This window comes from Hyperoodon ampullatus, assembly GCF_949752795.1.
Source record: "Hyperoodon ampullatus genome assembly, chromosome: 15".
In the NCBI taxonomy this organism is placed as follows: Eukaryota; Metazoa; Chordata; class Mammalia; order Artiodactyla; family Ziphiidae; genus Hyperoodon; species Hyperoodon ampullatus.
Genome location: NC_136928.1, coordinates 17,346,398 through 17,367,108, shown reverse-complemented (window position 1 = coordinate 17,367,108; position 20,711 = coordinate 17,346,398). Strand labels below are relative to the sequence as shown.

The window sequence follows — 20,711 nt, the reverse complement described above, 5'->3', positions numbered from 1 at the left end:
TAAGGAATTAAACCAGTTGTTAAATGCCGAGCTGTGATTACACATGGGTTCTGGTCAGATTCAATCTTTTCTTTTCTTTTCTTTTTTAACATCTTTATTGGGTTATACTTACTTTAAAATGGTGTGTTAGTTCATGCTTTACTAAAAAGTGAATCAGCTATATATATACATATATCACCATATCTCCTCCCTCTTGTGTCTCCCTCCCACCCTCCCTATCCCACCCCTCTAGGTGGTAACAAAGCACTGAGCTGATCTCCCTGTGCTATGCGGCTGCTTCCCACTAGCTATCTATTTCACATTTCGTAGTGTATATACGTCCATGCCACTCTCTCACTTCATCCCAGCTTACCCTTCCCACTCCCCGTGTCCTCAAGTCCATTTTCTACATCTGTGTCTTTATTCCTATCCTGCCCCTAGGTTCTTCAGAACCTTTTTTTTTTTTTAGATACCATATATACGTGTTAGCATAGGGTATTTATTTTTCTCTTTCAGACTTACTTCACTCTGTATAGCAGTCTCTAGCTCCATTCACCTCACTACAAATAACTCAATTTTGTTTCTTTTTATGGCTGAGTAATATTCCATTGTATATATGTGCCACATCTTCTTTATCCATTCATCTATCGATGGACACATAGGTTGCTTCCATACCCTGGCTGTTGTAAATAGAGCTGCAATGAACATTGTGGCACATGACTCTTTTTGAAGTATGGTTTTCTCAGGGTATATGCCCAGTAGTGGGATTGCTGAGTCATATGGTAGCTCTATTTTTAGTTTTTTAAGGAACCTCCATACTGACCTCCATAGTGGCTGTATCAATTTACATTCCCAACAACAGTGCAAGAGGCTTCCCTTTTCTCCACAGCCTCTGCAGCATTTACGGTTTGTAGATTTTTTGATGATGGCCATTCTGACTGGTGTGAGGTGATACCTCATTGTAGCTTTGATTTGCATTTCTCGAATGATTAGTGATGTTGAGCATTCTTTCATGTGTTTGTTGGCAATCTCTATATCTTCTTTGGAGAAATGTCTATTTAGGCCTTCTGCCCATTTGTGGATTGGGTTCTTTGTTTTTTTGATATTGAGTTGCAAGAGATGTTTGTGAATTTTGGAGATTGATCCTTTGTCAGTTGCTTTGTTTGCAAATATTTTCTCCCATTCTGAGGGTGGTCTTTTCATCTTGTTTAGGTTTTCTTTTGATGTGCAAAAGCTTTTACATTTCATTAGGTCCCATTTGTTTATTTTTATTTCCATTTCTCTAGGAGGTGGGTCAAAAAGGATCTTGCTGTGATTTATGTCATAGACTGTTCTGCCTATGTTGTCCTTGAAGAGTTTTATAGTGTCTGGCTGTATATTTAGGTCATTAATCCATTTTGACTTTATTTTTCGTATGGTGTTAGGGAGTGTTCTCATTTCATTCTTTAACATGTAGCTGTCCAGTTTTCTCAGCACCACTTATAGAAGAGGCTCTCTTTTTTCCATTGTGTATTCTTGCCTCCTTTATCAGAAATAAGGTGACCATATGTGCGTGGCTTTATCTCCGCGCTTTCTGTCCTGTTCCACTGATCTATATTTCTGTTTTTGTGCCAGTACCATACTGTCTTGATTACTGTAGCTTTGTAGTATAGTATGAAGTCTGGGAGCCTGATTCCTCCAGCTCGTTTTTCTTTCTCAACATTGCTTTGGCTATTCAGGGTCTTTTGTGTTTCCGTACAAATTGTGAAAATTTTTGTTCTAGTTCTGTGAAAAATGCCATTGCTAGTTTGATGGGAATTGCACTGAATCTGTAGATTGCTTTGGGTCGTATAGTCATTTTCACAATGTTGATTCTTCCAATCCAAGAACATGGTAGTCCTCTCCATCTATTTGAATCATCTTTCATTTCTTTCATCAGTGTCTTACACTTTTCTGCATACAGGTCTTTTGTCTCCTTAGGTAGGTTTATTCCTAGGTATTTTATTCTTTTTGTTGCAATGGTAAATAGGAGTGTTTCCTTCATTTCTCTTTCAGATTTTTCATCATTAGTGTACAGGAATGCAAGAGGTTTCTGCGCATTTTGTATCCTGCTACTTTACCAAATTCATTGATTAGCTCTAGTAGTTTTCTGGTAGCATCTTTAGGATTCTCTATGTAAAGTAGCATGTCATCTGCAAACAGTGACAGCTTTACTTCTTCTTTTCCAATTTGGATTCCTTTTATTTCTTTTTCTCCTCTGATTGCTGCGGCTAAAACTTCCAAAACTATGTTGAATAATAGTGGTGAGAGTGGACAACCTTGTCTTGTTCCTGATCTTAGAGGAAAGGGTTTCAGTTTCTCACCATTGAGAACGATGTTAGCTATGGGTTTGTCATACATGGCCTTTATTATATTGAGGTAAGTTCCCTCTATGCCTAGTTTCTGGATGCTTTTTATCATAAATGGGTGTTGAATTTTGTCAAAAGCTTTTTCTGCATCTATTGAGATGATCATATTGTTTTACTCCTTCAATTTGTTAATATGGTTTATCACATTGATTGATTTGCTTATACTGAAGAATCCTTGCATCCTGGGATAAACCCCACTTGATCGTGGTGTATGATCCTTTTAATGTGCTGCTGGATTCTGTTTGCTAGTATTTTGTTGAGGATTTTTTCATCTCTGTTCATCAATGATATTGGCCTGTAGTTTTCTATCAATGTGACATATTTGTCTGGTTTTGGTATCAGGGTGATGGTGGCCTTGTAGAATGAGTTTGGGAGTGTTGCTCCTTCTGCTACATTTTGGAAGAGCTTGAGAAGGAGACGTGTTAGCTCTTCTCTAAATGTTGGATAGAATTTGCCTGTGAAGCCATCTGGTCCTGGGCTTTTGTTTCTTGCAAGATTTTTAATCACAGTCTCAATTTCAGCACTTGTGATTGGTCTGTTTATATTTTCTATTCCTTCCTGGTTCGGTCTCGGAAGGTTATGCTTTTCTAATAATTTGTCCATTTCTTCCAGGTTGTCCATTTTATTGGCATAGAGTTGCTTGTAGTCATCTCTCATGATCCTTTGTATTTCTGCAGTGTCAGTTGTTACTTCTCCTTCTTCATTTCTAACTGTTGATTTGCATCTTCTCCCTTTTTTTCCTGATGAGTCTGACTAATGGTTTATCAATTTTGCTTCTCTTCTCAAAGAACCACCTTTTAGTTTTACTGATCTTTGCTACTGTTTCCGTCATTTCTTTTTTGTTTATTTCTGATGTGATCTTAATGATTTCTTTCCTTTTGCTAACTTTGGGTCTTCTTTGTTTTTCTTTCTCTAATTGCTTTAGGTGTAAGGTTAGGTTGTTTATTTGAGATTTTTCCTGTTTCTTGAGGTAGGATTGTATTGCTCTAAACTTCCCTCTTAGAACTGCAGTTGCTGCATCCCATAGGTTTTGGGTCATCATGTTTTCATTTCACATAACTGATGTGTCTTAGATGCTTAACATGAAAACAAATATTCTAAAATCAGCAGTGTCCTTTTGCTTTTTGTATCACTTCTATATTATATCATTATTTAAACAATACTGTAGCCAATTAATGTGCATAGGGAAAAATGAATCAACCATAAAGAAAGCTTAAGTTTTTCTATTATTTAATATCTTTTCATAGAAGGCAACTTGACAACTGTTTTCTCTCAAGAAAATGACTTCCTATGGGTTCTCCCAGAATCAAACCCAGTCATAAACATTCCAGTTCAAATAGTTAATATGAGAAATGGAAGAAACTCCAATAGGAAAGTGAGATAGGGAAGAGAAGGCAAGCATTAAATACTGTGTTATAGCCAGGTAATAGTGTGGAAAAGTGGAGGTAATCCACAGAGAAACTCTGGGAAACACAAGCTTCCAACTTGAAGGGCCAGGGAGCTGGGGCATTTAGATACCCACTCCCATCAGTCCTTGGTTGAGGACTGCTGCTGGGAAGCTATTAATTCCCCTCACTTCCTTCCTGCCATCTACACAGGCAGCGCAGACTTCAACAGCTTCAGAAGTTCCTGGGCTGGAAAATGCCAAATAATGGCAATTGAAAGTTTGCCACATGCACAAAATGGTAGGGGCTAAGAAATATAGGAGGGACATTGAACAAATTGCCAATAGCAGGCAACTGGCAAATGCAAATTCAGAGGGCTTCACAAGGCATCTTAGCAATTAGAATAGATAATAAGAAACCTCTCTCAACAAGAGCCTGAGATGCACTATTCTTATCATTTGAATAATGAGTGCTGGTTTCCATTTATTAAACAGTTCTTATGTGCCAGGTACTGTACCAATGGCCCAACGTCCATGATCTCATTTAATGCCCACAACAATCTTATTAGTACATCACCAGTTTATAGGTGAGGAAGCTGGACTCAGAGGCATTAAGTAATTTACTGAAGTAACAGACACCAGCCCAGGTCTCTCAGTTGCCAAAATAGTTTCTCTTTCTGCCTCCCACTGTTTTCAGTGTCCCTAGATGGACAGATGTATTTTCTTTAGCTTGAGTATGTCATTAGCTCTGGAAATTCTATCTAAAAAACGTCACAGTCCGCCCCTTTCAGAGAAAGACCTGTGTCGTCATATCTTTGAAATTCCAGCCTGTGTACCACACGTGGAGAGACTTCCCACCTGGTGCCCCGGCCACCTCTGCCGCGTGGACTTTTACGAGAGGCTCTCATTTGGTGCCCTGCACCTGCCCCATGGTGGGTAGCACTTTCAAAGAGCTGCAGGCTCCAGGAATCACAAAGCCATCTCTGCTTCTATGTCCTTTCCCACCTGATTTCCATTCGCTCCGCCTGGTCATGATGGGAAGTTTCTTTTTTTGTAGCATCATTCCAGTCTGACTTTTCTTTCACCTCTTCACATTCCACATTCCATCAAGTGGCAATTTTATTCTACGATCACCAGTTAGAACTTTAAAATAGATTTTCAAAGAATATCTGACTGTTAGAACTTCAAATAGCTCAAATATAACCATTTTCTTCAATAAACCTGAATTCTAATCTCTTTTAAATAGTATTTTCAGCAAAATAGTAATTCATACTCACTTGTATTAGTCCCTTTTCACTCCTGAGTCTCCAAGCCATTCTTAAAACCTTCAAACTTTAAGTCCTCTAATGCTATCACAGCACACTTTTAATTACTGGTATCAAAAGAAAGGGACTATCATAAGGGAAAAGCCTTCTATGTTATTTTACCAGCTTAATTTCTACACAAAAGCTTTCAAGTAATCAACAAAAAGAAGAAATGCGAATCCAAATAAGCCACAAACTAGGAAGACAGTCCAAGAATGAACAATGAAGCTCAAATCCAAGTACAACAAACCCCATGGAGAATACTGATGTTTTGCTGCAGTGACATTTCATGGTTAATTGGTGGTTTGTTAAAGATTACATTTCCAACATCAAAAAGAATAATGATAAAACACACTCAGAAATGGAAAGCAAGGGCTCTATAAACAGTAGCTGTTTGGAAATTATAAATGGTACTAAATGACTAATGAGGAAGATAGACAGCTTACCAATTCTCAGGGAATTTTGTAACTTTCAAACCACAGACTGTTGTGGGCAGGATTTGATCAAAGGTCTCTAGAGTACACTTTCATCCTCATGAGGTTGGGGTCAGGAAGAGGAGAAGGTAAAGAGGACCAGGAGCTATAAGGCTGTGACTTGGAAAGGCCTTTTGCGGTCATCTACTTCCAGCATCCTGCCCCAGAATTCCTCAAATTCCATGTTTTCCCATAAGCTGTTATTTCCATCCAGGTGTTACATGTACCAGACCCCTTTCCTACAGCAATGGCCCTTTCAGGTCTTGAGGGAATTTAAAATAATACAAAGAAAAATCTGCCTTGCAGAATCTTAGAGGAGATTTCACTGATTTCACATTGCTCTTAATGGAACGAAGGCATGGCATCATCTGCCTAGCCTCATATAAAAAAGGAGGAAAAAACCAAAAAACATTCATTGCCCCACTGAATCTGGTGCCCTACATAGTCCCATGTGTGACACTGGTCCCACACAGAAAAATGTGAGCTTACTGTCCACACTGATGCTCAGTTAAACCCACCCTATACACAGTCACCTAAGTGATCTAGGACACAGTCTGATGGAGTCACTCCTCTGCCTTCACCTTCAATGAATCCCCATTGCTTACAGAACAAAGTCTAAATGACAGAGCCATGGCTCTCTTTACAGCCATATCTCCTATCAACCCCCTTTCTCAGAGTTCATGCCCCAGCCATGCTGAAGAACATAAAATATTCTCTTTATCTTAAGGATTTTGTACAGAGTGGTCCCTCTGCCTGAAACTTTCTTCCTTCCTTCCATCTTTGCCTGGGAAGGTCCTGGAAAATTGCTACTCACCCTGCTGATCTCCACTATCACTTCGTTCAAGAAGTCCCTCTGGGTCTCCCATTCCCTACCGCCACAACTGGACTTAGTTACATTTACCCTCCTGTTTACACCCACAAACACCTACTTCCTCTATCAAATGACTTATTTCCTATGTTGTAATTACCTATTTCTTTATCAGTCTCTCTGACTGAACTATACACTCCTTAAAGACTGAGAAGTTGTTTCCTTCACTATCGTATCACAAAACCTAACAGACTAACTGACACATGATAGTAACTCAGTAAATACGTGTTGGATGAATGAATGAATGAATGAAAGAATGAACAACACACTGACCAGCTGTATGAGCTCAATCTATACTCCATCCCTCTGTCTCTTACCTGCAACCTAAAATAATCCCAGTACTTCTGGTTGTCTTCCTTGGTCCTGGAGCATTTGTGAAATTGCACCATCATTCCCATCCCAGACAACTCCACTTCCAATAATTTGTTCTCCTTGTCTATAGTAACACCAGTTACCTAAATTTGGCCCATCTACTCCAACCACATCCGAAATCCTCTGAGCCAGGTGCTGCAGCTTCCTTTCACAATGCTAGGACCCGCCACAAAACAGATGATAATCCCTTTGCACATTTCAAGGAGCAGCACCAAGGGAACAGTACCTGGGAAAGGCCATTGACAGCTCAGAATATCCATGGCATTTCTAGAGCCTCGGCACTGCTCTCGCTCTGGGAATGAAGGTCCAAAAAGCATGTCAGAGAATGTTCATAATTGTAAACAAGCTCCACCTTTGAAACACAATCTACATAGAACCAAATATACAAGCCTGCACAATGGATGAAGCCAACGTCTCCTCCATGATTACCCTTCTGACAACCTTATTGTCTCCTCAACCATAAAAGGTGAACTTCAAACTCACGACCTTGTCTTGTCACCAGAAACATCCAAGCTTGGATCAGTCTTTCTAAGACCAGATATTTGCTCTGTGAGCTACTAGAGAATTGTCACATACACAGAAGTATAAGAGGATTATTTCTATCTACCTGGGTACCTGGAGTCTTTCACATTGCTCCTGTTAAAACTCTCAGAACAGCAAAACTTTACCTACAAAGGGTTCAAGCTATGACACTCCCAATTTTCACAAACCTCAGCTCTTGTGAGTCACATGCAGCCAATTCCAGGAATTGGAGACATGGTTGTGAGGATGAAACTGACTTTGGGGCTCCCCTTGGATATGGTCTTCCAGACTTACCAAAAGGCCATTAAGAGGACGGTTTACCCCACCTCAGGGAAACCCGAGGCAGTACTTGCAGTCAAGGGCTAGCCATGGCTTCTGAGCTACATCCAAAAAGAATTTCATACTGTACCTGGATCTGCTGGAACCATTTCTGACTGTCCGAGAGCCAGCATGTACCGTTCCTGAACTGCCTCCATTGTGAATCATCAGTAGGGCTGTCACCTTTAATAAATAAAAATACAGGACACCCAGTTAAACTTGAACTTCACATGAATAGTAAGTCATCACTTTTAGTATAAGTAGATCCTATGTACTATTTGGGGCATACTTATCTTAAAAATGTACTCGTTGTTTTTCTGACATTCATATTTAACTGAACAGCCCATATTTTATCTGTCAACCCTACTCATCAGAAATGATGGAGGCTTATAGAGATCCAAGAGATGCCTCAAGGATGCTCAGCTTTTATTTCTATGTCCTGGACAGTGAGCCCGAGCTTCACACACCCATTAATTGCCTGTAATGGCGTATATTCTCCATTTTAGAGTCTTTTCTACTTGTCATTGTAATTATCTTCCTTATTATAAAGAGATGTATATTTTTTTCCAAACTTAATAGCTCATCCAAAAGTATTTGGAAGTTCATTCGACAAGGGAAAAACAACATGATTCTGACAAGCGAAGGAAACCACCTGGTGTTTAGTAAAGAAGTATTAGAGAGATTGAAAAAGCCAAACTTAATAAGCAAATCTCCCCAAGGGTATTTTCAGAGCTTGATACCCTCCCACACCCTGAAAATATTAGTACCTCAAGAATGTAGAACTGCTAACCAAATGCAAGGCTCCCATATGATTCTATCAAACTGAGGATGCTTCTTTACTAAGCAGTGAGCCCACTTGCTGCCCCAGGGACCTTGGCAGTTGCAACGTAGGGCTCTTCCCTTTGGGATGGAAACAGCAAGTTTTCCTGTGGTCCACACGCTGGCCCCAAAAATACTACACCCCCAATACTTGTCAACTTTAAGTATTTTTCTACATATCTCCATTTTTCTGTTACTATTTGGACTACATCCTAGACTTGACATTACATAAATTGCATTCAAGAAGCTATTTTTAAAAGTTGGTAGGAAACCTTAAATCTATAGCTTGCAGTCCCTGGCTTACTTTCATCCAGGTGCATAAGGGTTTTCAAAAGTAGTCAGGTTAGTTACCCTGTAGCACAGTCCCACGCTTGTGTCAGAGATATAAAAATGGAACAGGATATTTAAGGTTTTAGTTGCAAAATCATCAAGCTTCCCAGACAGAGGCAATAGAGCAAAATGATTACAGAGGCATGGATTTTGATTTGCTCCAGTGTCTTGGGCAAGTCACTTGGCCTCTGTATTTATTTGTACTTATCTGCACTTATCTGTCCCTTGGGGTTTATAATTGTACCTAGTCCATGGGTATGTTGTACAAATTAACTGTAAAGTAGTTAGAAGAAACCGACACAGAGTAAGCACTCCACAGACATTGGCTATTAGCTATTGGAAATATTTCTCCATGAAACAGATGACTTTATCAGTGGATGACTCGGTGGGAGACAGTGAATCACAGAATCACAGCATGTTGAAAGTGACCTAGGTCACACTCTTATGTGAAAAAAAGAAAAGTGTGCATGGGTAGAAAATGTCTGAAACTTTACACAACAAAGAGTTTATCATGTTAACTTTGAGGATTAGAATAAATCAGGAAAGGAGGAAAGGAAAACTTGAGTGTAATTCAATTTCTACATCATTTGTGTTTCTACACTGAGACTCTGAATACACTGGAAGTGCAATTTTTTTTCATGTGGCGGGATAAAGGTTTTCAAGTTTTCCTGATACATCCGTATTATTATTTCAGAATTGCTGGCATTTCTTGCCATCTTCGGATCTACACCCATTTGAGTCAGGGGGCCATTCTGGACAGAGGAGATAATAGAGCAGAAATGCAGTGAGAGAAAAGGAGAGAAAAGATTTTCTCTTTTCTCTTCAAAGAGGAAAGGTCTTTGGAATGGGAACAACTCACAACCAAACTTTGCGGAAAGCATGTGATGGAAAATGAGACAAACATCCTACCCCTGTGATGAGAAGGATTGCCTGGGCTGGATGGTGGGAGGTCACAGGTGGCTGGACAAGGAAACCAACTAGCGAAAAACACACACAAGTGCAGAGCAAACACCCCGGGGCCACTCAGCCTGACTCCATGCAAACATGTGTCCAGCAGCCAGCCCTTCACCTGTGGCTCCCCAGCAAGACAGGTACCTCGGGGGTGCCAACTCATTCTGAGTCCATTATGCCTGGCCATTCATAAACGGCTGTCTAACGTGTGAGGAATAAACTCTAAATGTTTATGAGGAAGTTGGGGAAGGAGATTGAAAGGTGACTTAAACGGAAAAAAAAGAAGTTCAGGAAGGCAGGATGGTAGAGAGACAAGAAAAAGACCTTAAAAGATAGTAAAGATTTGCCAAAGAAGAGAAAGAAAAAGAAATGATTCCGAATGGGTTAACCTGCAGCTAGGAAGTTAAGGAAGATTATTGATGTGTGAAGACTATGGAATAAAGTGAATAAAATTTATCAGAAGTTGCTGAGACTGTGGTAAGAAGCATGATTATCAAATTATGAATTGGCTGCAATGGCATTCTAGGGGGACACTAGGAAGGGGAAGCAAATGTTCATGAGATGACAGTGGCAGGAGGAAAGTTGTTTCATGGGAAGATCAGTCTTGCAGAGTGTGTATCAGAGGAGGGCAAGTGTGAGCAAGCAAGGCAATACTACGTGTATACGGTTCCTTCACTGAGTGAACCCAGCCCCGTGGTCAGCCTTGAGAACAAGCAGGACTTCAGGTACTGGAGCTACATTTCAGTCATCAAGACTTGAGAAGACACCCTTAACTCAGGTCTTCTCTTCAAACTCCATCCTTCCTTCTTGACCTTCATTTGGCCTCGTCCCTTACCCTCAAGCTGTGGACTGATGCCACAGAGCAAGATGGGTCACTAGTGTCCTCGATCCCCTGGCGACTGTGGTTCACATCAGTGGAGTACCGAAGGCAATAACCAAGTAACAGACACACGAGTGTATGAAGAAGAAGAGATTCTGATAAGGCTTTCTGCGACAGTGTGGCCCAAGTCGGCTGTATATGCCTGCCATCACCTGAATGATGAGCAGCCTTAGGAGAGAAGTGCTCAGAAGGCAGAGCCTGGCTCTCTAGAGGATTTGCGTCCTCACAGCCCACTCGAAGACCTCAGTTGCAGCTTCGGCCCCCAATCTCTCTCCCTCTGCCTACTCACAGTTTTGGAAGTGTTCTTTCCTCCACATTTCTCTTGAGAGGTGGAGGAGGAAGATGAGCTTCAGGCCAGCTCAGACTCCCCTGGGATCCCAGCAGGATGCCTATCATTAACCTCCTACCTTCTAGGAAGCTCCTAAGATCTCCACACTTGGGGGAGTTTTTATTTCATCTGTGCTTCAAATTGCTGGCTGGAGATGGCCTGTTGGAAGGTGGCTAAAAGCAAGTAGGAATCTTCGGGCAGACTGGCCCTTCTCGACTGTCAGACATCTTCAGGGATATTCTAGGAAACATTGCTTATTCTAGAGAAGGGAGGGAAACAATCCAATTGTCCAATAATGCTTGAATGGAAAATAAATGATGCTATACGCAGGTGATGAAATAATAGCAAACAGTCAAAAATCAAAGACCTAGATCTATATGGATTCACGTGGATAAATCTTGAAAACATAATATTGATTGAAAGAAAATAAGATCAAGAACGTTAGATTGTGATAACAGGTATGTAAGTATTTAAATGTTTAAATCAATTCAACATATTGCTTCTATATATATAGAGGCAAGAAAATAAACTTTATCCAAAGAACACATTATTTACATTTAATATGCTCATTTATCTAGGAGACCCAAAAGAACCCACAGATAAACTAGCAGGAACTAAAAAGACGGTTCAACAGGGCACACACATACAAGATCAATAAATTTTAAAAGTCAATCAGGCTCCTCTACACTGGCGATAACAAATTAGAAACTGTAAAAGAAAATAAGAAACAAATAAGATCTAAAAATTGTCACAAGAGCCATATAAATTATTTAGACCTAAGCATACGTAGAAGGAAATATAACGAACAAACTGAGTACGAACAGTTAAACTCCGCCCAACCCAAGGTTAGGAAAAGACTGTTGCTACTTTATGAGAACAGACCCTCTTCTTAAGTAGCAGATCAGTAAGTGAGAGTGAAACAAAGAAACACAGCATTTGAAAAGTCAGCTAGTCCAAGCCTCTTGATCGCACATACAGAAGCTGAAGCCCAGATAGGTTGAGTTACTTGGTAAAGGGCCCAATGTCCTGACTCAAGGACTAGCATTTTTCACTCATCCCTAAGACACAATCAAATGCAGTACCTTGGAAAGAGATGGGAAAAAAATGAAGAAATCAATTATACAGTTCCCCATCTTTAAGTACAGAAATAACTGTGACAAAATTACACGTATTGAGGGAAAATTGAAGTGCAGAGTTTAAAATGTCAATAATCCACAGGGAAACTGGAGACCATTTAAAATATTCATATTAAATCTCTATATAAAAGACATTAAAAGATCTCCAATCAAAATGTTCCTTTTATAATAGATACGGTATGATACAATTTATAATAGATATGGTATGAACCTTTCCTTTTCACGGGAAAGCTTCGGCTGGGAAACAGGAATTGTTCTTGAAAAAAGGGCCTGTGCTATTGCAGAGACTGTGCTGAACCTAGGTCCACAGAATGCTCTGATGTCATCACTGAGGTCACAGAATCCTGCTGTGAGCCTGGCAACCTTGGAAACTTAACAGCCCTGGTGAGCACTAGGCAGTACTGCTGGTTCACTAAGTGGTACAAGTTTTTCAGCCATTTAGGAGACTTGACTATTTTTATTTGTATTGAATCATTTCAACGGATTGCCCAATAGCCAAGAAGGGCCAACCTGTTGGGAAGAGGAGGAGTTGGACATCTCTTGAGGCATCTTCTACGGGAGACTTCTAGTTGGTACCATGAAACGGCGACAAAAGAGGAAACATCTAGAAAATGAAGAGTCCCAGGAAACTGCCGAGAACGGAGGAGGTATGTGGGGGGCAACTTGTCTGGGGCACATGGGTTTCTGCCAAACTGAACCTTCTCTAGGAAGGGGGGGGGACTGAGAACGTGTCACCTGTGAAGCAGGGAGCGAGAGACCTTGTCTCACTGATGCTGCCGTATCCATCTGGAGCGTCCCTGTGGTGTGAGACGGCACAGAACTGCCAGATGCCCCCTGGGAGATGGGAGGTCAGCTCCGCTGGTCTGAGGACTCTCTCCTGGGGCAGCCGGGCCTGGAGCTTTGTCGGACTCACAGCAGGCTGCATCCTGCTTGCACAGACCTAGAGGTGCAGCTTTTCTCAGTCCCCGATTTCTCTCTTATTCTCTTGGATCTTTCCCTGGGGTCATGAGGTGGGGGATGTGAAGGATGCAAGGATGCTGAGAGAGACCCATGAGTTGCTTGGCCTCTTTTACCAAAGTGGAAAGAGAAGCCCCATGAGTTGAAGGCCCTGTTGAAAAGTATCTGGACAAGTGGAATGCACTTCGAAAGAAGATTGTTTGTCTAGGGATGGTGTCATATTGAAAGCAAGGAGGTTTTATTCCTTCAACAGGAAGAATTTCCCAAAGGAGATCAAGGGAAGGGAAGGGTTTTCCAGAGACTGAGACCGCGTGGGCAGGGGTGAGAAATGGCCTCAGGGTCCTGCGGGGAGCTCTGAGAGCTACGGCCCACGTGGTGCCTGCGTGCATTAAATGTACGCGAGTAGCTTGCCCTCGGCGGGGGTGGTCACCCCAGAATTCCAGCTAGACGTCTCTGCCCCAGATTAGAGCCCAGTAGCTCCTACCAGGCCCAGGACCCTGGAGACTGTAGGATGGGCCCTGAGAATGGAGGTCTAGACAGCAGGCAGATTTTCAGGCAGTGGCTGGGACAGGCTGGTGAAGGCAATGACCGCCCCTGACCATTCAGAATATTTTTCTCTATGTTCCTGTGTGTGTGTGTGTGAGTGTGTGTGTGTGGTAGTGCTGAGAAGAGCAGGATGAATGGAGGTAGAGTGCTTATCAGATATAAAGTCTGCGTGGTAAAGTTCTTGTCACCCTGCCTGGACCTGGGTGACACTCGGCGTATGTAAGAGTGTATGCAGAATTCTTGTTAGGGGTGTTTTATGAGACAGTAACTCATACACCCATGTACACTCTGATATAGCAAAAATATCACACACCCCACATATAACTTCCGTATTAAACCACACACAGCACATGGAGGTATATACACGCATCCCTCCTATACTACGTTCTCATACAACCCACCTGTATCACAATCCTGTCCTCCAACACCAAACGCTGGAGATGAGGTATGTATATAGACACACACACTATATATATAGGGGACACACACACTATATATATATATGTATCTCCTCAACTCTCGCACAAACACAGCTAACCTTAGCCATCGCTAAATACCTCTATAAGAACCAGTCACGTGTCATACACACCACACTTATAACACATTCTTGAGTAATGCAAGACCCGCTTTGTACAAACCACAGTAAACCACAGTCTCACTAACCCATGTCAGGGTTGCCAGAGAAAATATGGGCTCTCCAGTTCAATTTGAATTCCAGATAAACAACAAGTAATTTTTCAGTATCAGTATGTCCCCAATATTGTATGGGCCATACATACACTAAAAGTAAGTAAGACCAAATACTGCATGGCAATACTTACACTAAAAAATTATTCTGGGTTTATCTGAAACTGAAATTTAACTGGGTGCCCTGTATTTTTCTTCGCTTAGTCTGGCAACCCTTATATACTTACCACCAGCTCAGGTATTATATATTTATTGTATTTTTGTTTAGTCTGTGTCTTCCCCTACTAGAATGTGCAGCATTACCAGAGACTAGAACAATGGAAGAGTGCCAGATACACAGGAGTAGCTGCTTAATGAATCTTGGTGAATGAATGAATGAACACACACCATAAATACAAGCCACACCATGTAATGAGGAAAAGTTACATGTCCCAGAATTCCTGCCTTGTGAACAGAAACCATGCACACAAAGGCCACAGACACAGATAAGACACATCTGCACTGTGCTCCCCATGCCAACCCCACACTTACCACAGACTTAACTGATACACATCACTCACTCTTCCCACACACTCACAGTCACCACCGAGGCCTACATTACCAACTAGACAGTGACAGAGTAAGTACTGATTGGAATTAAATCCTGGAGTATCCACTGGGAACCACACTCTCAACTGTGTGTATTCACTGCACCTGACACGTGCCAGACACTCGGTAAATACTTCTGGACAGAGGACTGATGAACCCAGCCTGAGCCTTTCATTCCTCCCTCAGGAATCTCGAAGTCACAAGAGGATCCCCCTCACCTTGGATCCACTGTGGTGGCCCAAGGCTGCAGCCCAGGGGCAGGGGAGGTCTCCTCTGCCCCTCAACACTTCTCGTGTGCTTCTTCTCAGCGCAAGCTCATCTACGCTGGTAAGGGCGTGGGGCTCCTCAGGAGAGGGGGTGCTTGGCTGTGAGGCAGGAGGCACACAGATCCCAGGGAGGCTGAGAGGAAACCCAGGGTCATCAGACGTGATGAGGGCTCTGTGGAGGAGCCTGGGCAGGATGGCTGAGCTGTTACGAGGGCGTGGATCCCAGCTGAGTCGGGGGTGGGGGGCGGGTGAGAATCCTGGTACTACCATGGTGGGGAAGTCAAGGAGCAGGGGCCGGAAACGTCTGGGGTTGAGGTGGAGGGAAGAGGGACCAGATTAAGCATCTTCAGAGGAAAATGTAGGGTTTCCCTTTGCCTTTGCTTGCAGAGAAGGACAGAGTTCTGCATCATAGACCTCCAGCCTGAGAGCAGCACCATCCAGCTCAGGTCCACACAGCTCACACACACATGCGCCCTCCAGGCACAGCCCTTCTCAGTACACATGAACCCCAAGCACGTGCTCCACAGTGCTCTCCTCCTGCACTACAGCCCCATTCCACAAGGAATGCACCACCGATATTCCCAAACTCACACTCCTCGTCGTACACGCATCCATCCGCATCCCTCACATACCACAGCCCTCACCACTGTACTCCACACTCGTGTATACAGACACCGCTCCAGTATCCCCCAACACGCAGATGAAAAGCCCACACATGACAACAGATACACCACTGCGTCCTACGGCCAACAGACACCAAGCTCACGACATAGCTACGTCATGCAAATGTCCCTCTCTTGTCTACCACACCTGCTCCCTCAGGTTCCGGCATGGCCCATGCATGTTATTATGTTTTTAATTTCCTTTTTCAGGAATCCGGAGATCACATCGAGACACTGTCCAGCCTACAGCACCCCTAGCCCAGGTTCAGGAAGAAGGAGAGACCGCTCCCCCATCACACTGTGTCTCCTCCTCACCCTCTTCACCCTGTAAGAACGATCTGCACCCAGACAAAGAGGAAAGGGGCATGAAAATATACTACATGCAGGTACAAGTGAACAAGGGTGTCGCTGTCTCCTGGAAGACAAAGAAACCCTTGGAGTTGCCTGAAAAGCAGCTGAGGATAGAAGAAGTGACCCTTCCTGAGGATGCGTGCACAGTAGGCACTTACCCCTCTGATGTGTCCACCGAAAACCTCCTGTCTGACAGTGAGCCCACTGGGGAGGAGAAAGAGGATGAGGAAAGGGCAGAGCCAGGCAGCCCATCAGGGTCACCTGCCGTCGAGGAGAGACCTAGCGCCAGGACACCGGACTGGATGGTGACCATGGAGACCGGCTTCAGGTGCATGGCCTGCTGCCGGGTCTTCCCCTCCTTGGAGATCCTCCAGCAGCACGTGAAGGGCGGCGTCCTGGAGGGCTTCAGCTGCCGTGTCTTTCATCTCACCATGGCCCAGCTGATGGGCAATGTGGAATCCGAGATCACCCCGAGGAGGAGGACGAGGAGGACGAGGAGGAGGAGGAGGAGGAGGAAGAGAAGCAAGAAGGCCCCAGCCCAAAGAGACCCCGCAGGCAGGGTCTTTCCTCTCTTTTGAGTTCCACACAGCAACTGAGATTCATGGGACAGAAGATCCTGCAAGACGGTGTGGCCGTCCTTGGAAGAGGTAAGGCTTGAGGCTGGCAGTTTTCTGAGCCTATGTCACGAGGGCCCAGAGGAGTCTAAGGGAAGGGGCCGCACACATGTGCTGGTTGACCTAATGGCTCTGCAGTTGCATCAACTTGGGACACACCCAGCACTTCCAAAGGAATTTGAGCTCTGTTGACTTCAACAAGAAGGTGGAGCCTTTTCCTAGGAGTTTTCTCAGGGTCTGCATGATGGACCTCAACTCTTAGAGGACGTACTGCCAGCAGCTCCTTCTCGGAAGAGAGAGCCAGGACTGGTCTGAAGAGAGGACAGGGGCCCTTGCAGGACCAGAACTTTGAGGTCTGAGAGCCTTGGGCCTGAGCTGAGATCTCATCCTGACCACTGGACCTAGCCTTCTGTGACAAAGGGGAATATGAAAGAGAGTCACGTGGAAATGAGGTCCCCCGAGATATGGAAATGTTCCAGAACCTTCGTTGCGTGGTAGTTGATCTGGAGCCAAGCTCACTGTGGTGTGTGTGGCTCTGAGCATTAAGGCAACGCTGGAGGGTAATCCTGACCAGCAGAGCTTGGAGTGCTTCTTGTCTCTTCCTGTTCTACCTTAGTTGTTTTATCCCTTCCAGGGAGAAGAAACGACCCTCGGGATAGTTGGTAGTAAACCAGGGTATAACCTCCCTCAAGGGGACCCGGCCTGCCCTTCATTCAAGATGCTCTGGAAATGGGAACTGACTCATGGTATCGAATTGGCTGAGGGAGCACAACTCCCATGTTGATTCCGGTCAGACATGTTCATCAGACCTAGAGCTTTTCTCCTGATTCAAATCAAGTAGGGTATTAGTAGACTTCCCATTTATTTCAGCCCTAGAGATAGCACATGAGCAAATATAAAAAATCTCTGTGTATCAAAGCATTCTAATGAGCCCTTTCATTTTGCTGTTCATTGTGAAAAACACGCTCACTTTATCTCTGCCAATGAAGTGTTTCCACTTGACCAATGATGCCCCACGATCCCATTAGCCTCACTGAATTTACGGAGCCCATTATGACATAATTTCCCTCTCATTCCTGGCCTGCAGAGAAGAGCAGCTACAGAGCATTCCAAGACTGCTAACGCTCCCCTCAACAATACGTGTCCTCTGAGCCCTCCCAGGGCACATAGGGGGTTTGGGTGAGCAGATCTTATGTGATAAATCCACTCCAGTGGTCTGGCATTCCTATGCCTTTGTAAACCTTCTACAGCGGTGGTTCTCAGCTGGGGACACTTTTGGTCCCCCCTCCCAGGAAATATGTGGCAGTGTCTTGAGACTTTTTTCTTTAAGGAGCTGTGTTATGAATGAGCCCCACGTGGCTGGTGCACATTCATGTGTATGTATCAAGGCACTTTTTTTTTTTTTTTTTTTGCGGTACGCGGGCCTCTCACTGTTGTGGCCTCTCCCGTTGCGGAGCACAGGCTCCGGACGCGCAGGCTCAGCAGCCGTGGCTCACGGGCCCAGCTGCCCCGCGGCATGTGGGATCTTCCCGGACCGGGGCACAAACCCGTGTCCCCTGCATCGGCAGGCGGACTCTCAATCACTGCGCCACCAGGGAAGCCCTCAAGGCACTTTTTATTGTTACAACTAGGGTGGCAGGGAAGAGTATGTGCCACTGGCCCATCTTACATTGCACAGGACAGCTCCCAACAACAAAGAGCTATCCAGTTCAAAATGTCAGTCATGCCAACGTCAAGAAATTTTGCTACAACATACTTAGAAAGTTCTGGCAGTTTGACTTTAGCAGACGCTAACTTTGGGTACAGGTTTCAGTCATTTGAGCAAACTGTTGAAGGCATTCCCAGGTAGCCAGGCTAACACGCTGAGTCTGGAATGGGTGTTGAATGCACTCGTATCAACAAATCCAGCCTAACCCAATATTACATTACTCCCACCTGCTTCAATACCTACAAAATCCACACACATTATTTCTCAGGTTTCTATTGATATAAATTATAAAAGTCCTTATTTTAGCAGATAGTGTCTCCTCATGGTCATCCTTTATACCCGGTGGGTACCCACCCCTTCCCTGCTCCCGTCCCCATTTCAAGGACTCTAGTCTGATTACTAGGTCTGGAAAAACGAGAGGTAGTGGAGGCAAGTCTTGAGGATCCACAGTCCCCTGCAAGGAAACTATCTCAGAGTAGAGGCAGACTTCCTTCTAATAGCACAGCAGGCTCAACTAAGAGGTCACAGGTCAGAGGTCACAGGCCTCAGCTTTGTTGCAATCTGCCCATATATTTCCACCTCAAATTTCCAGGATTCTACTCCTTCCCACTGATGCCCTATGACATAAGAGAATCTACAAGGTTGTGAATCAATGTGTTGTCATTCAGCCACTGACTGAATTTGACTTTGGATCCCCTTAAAAAAATAAAGAAATAAAAAGGAAGGAAAGAAAGATAGAAATGCTGATTATAACAAGTCCCCCAAAGTGTTGCTATGTAGCCAAGCTCAAAGCTAAGACAGAAAATCCCCAACGGTAAAAATAGATTTCGAGCTCAAGCTATCAACTGGGAGTTGAAACTGAAGGCCCTACAAAGGCCAATGGAACTGGATACAAAGCTAAAGATTTAGTCTTTAGCATAGATGGGAGTCAAGGTTAGAGGAAGCCATGCACTGGGAGTGAGTTGTGAACTACTCATCACTAAGAATGGAAGAGCAGATCTTTCATTGAATGTGAAGAAAGAAACAGGTAGTCCCTAGTCGCTACCACTGTCTTTGAACCAAACTAAAGAACAAGGTCAACCAGAAGGGCAGATATGAGAATCAAAAAGGAAACCTCTCTGGAATCCTCACTGAACCAAGTCTAAGTTCTGCTCTACTTGTGGTCTTTCACTTACAGAGACAAACCTTTTGGGCTTACCACAGGGATCAACAGACTTTTTCTCTGAAGGGCCAGAAAGTAAATATTTTAGGTTTTGTGGGCCATCAGTGCTCGTCACAACCACTGAACACTGTCAGCACAATGGGAAACACTCAAAGATGGTAAATAAATGGATGGGCCAATAAAGAGCTTTTATGTTCCAATAAAGCTTTAAAGGCAATGAGCCAGCTTGGGCTCACAGGAGGTAGTTTTCCAGCCCTTGACTTAACTCACTAAACTACAAATTACCTTGAGAGTTGGTGGTTTGATATCTACCAAACCAAACCAAACAAGAAAGCCCTAGGATTTCTGACATCTAATGCAATGCAATTTGAGGTAGCATGGACTTTACATACACATGTGAAGGTGTGGTCTAGGAAACCAATCTTGGAAACCTGCCTCTCACATTAAATACATCTTTTGCTGAGTAAAGCCCTTTAACCAAGTAAGTGTTAAACATCAGTGAAATGACTAAGAAGTAGGAAATGGTATGCAAACCTCCTCCTTAACAACTTGTTCCCATCATTCTAGGTTTCTTCCCTATGCACATTTTTCCTCAGGGAATCGTTGATAAATTTTACCTCTAAAACTTACCTATTCCCACTCTCTATCTTCAGGATTTGCCCAATCATTGTTACTTTGTAAACAATTTTAAAAAGTTTTTTGGGGGGTAAATTCCTTTTTTCCCACAGCTAATGGTTCTCTGTGTCATAGTGTCTGGAACGACCCAGCTACTTCTCCAGTCAGACCAAGCACTTGAAAGGACAAGCCGGTACCCCGAGCTATCCATCCATTCACCCAGTAAGGAAGCCTGAGGAGGAGAACTAGGATGTGTAAATTTCTACTGTTGGAATTAAAACAGAATATTCTGGGCTGCATGGATTTATCCTAAACTTCAAATGCATTAATTATAAATATACCGTTACACTGACTAATATTCTGTATCTTTGAATAACCATATACATTTTTTCTTTTTATAACTGATTTCTAGAGGTCTATTCCTTAATTTTGGCCATATATATGTATACCTCATGATGATAGGATTTCTTACTGTGAGGGATTAATATGTTCTTAGTAATTTTT

The 20,711-nt window shown here is 43.3% G+C and overlaps 1 long non-coding RNA gene and 1 pseudogene across 2 annotated transcripts; one reads left to right on the top strand and one right to left on the bottom strand.

The window, feature by feature from the left end:
* Window positions 1-1,256: 1,256 nt before the first annotated feature.
* Window positions 1,257-5,073, bottom strand: LOC307064649. The gene is made up of 3 exons (XR_013811304.1): window positions 5,028-5,073; window positions 4,756-4,893; window positions 1,257-3,442 (listed from the first exon to the last, which is right to left on the bottom strand). It is a non-coding gene; the product is annotated as an uncharacterized lncRNA (long non-coding RNA).
* Window positions 5,074-12,628: 7,555 nt separating this feature from the next.
* LOC307064148 (protein FAM170A-like) lies at window positions 12,629-16,766 on the top strand (annotated as a pseudogene). Its single transcript has 2 exons — window positions 12,629-12,698; window positions 15,968-16,766. The product of its transcript is annotated as a protein FAM170A-like (transcript).
* The last annotated feature ends 3,945 nt before the right edge of the window (window positions 16,767-20,711 follow it).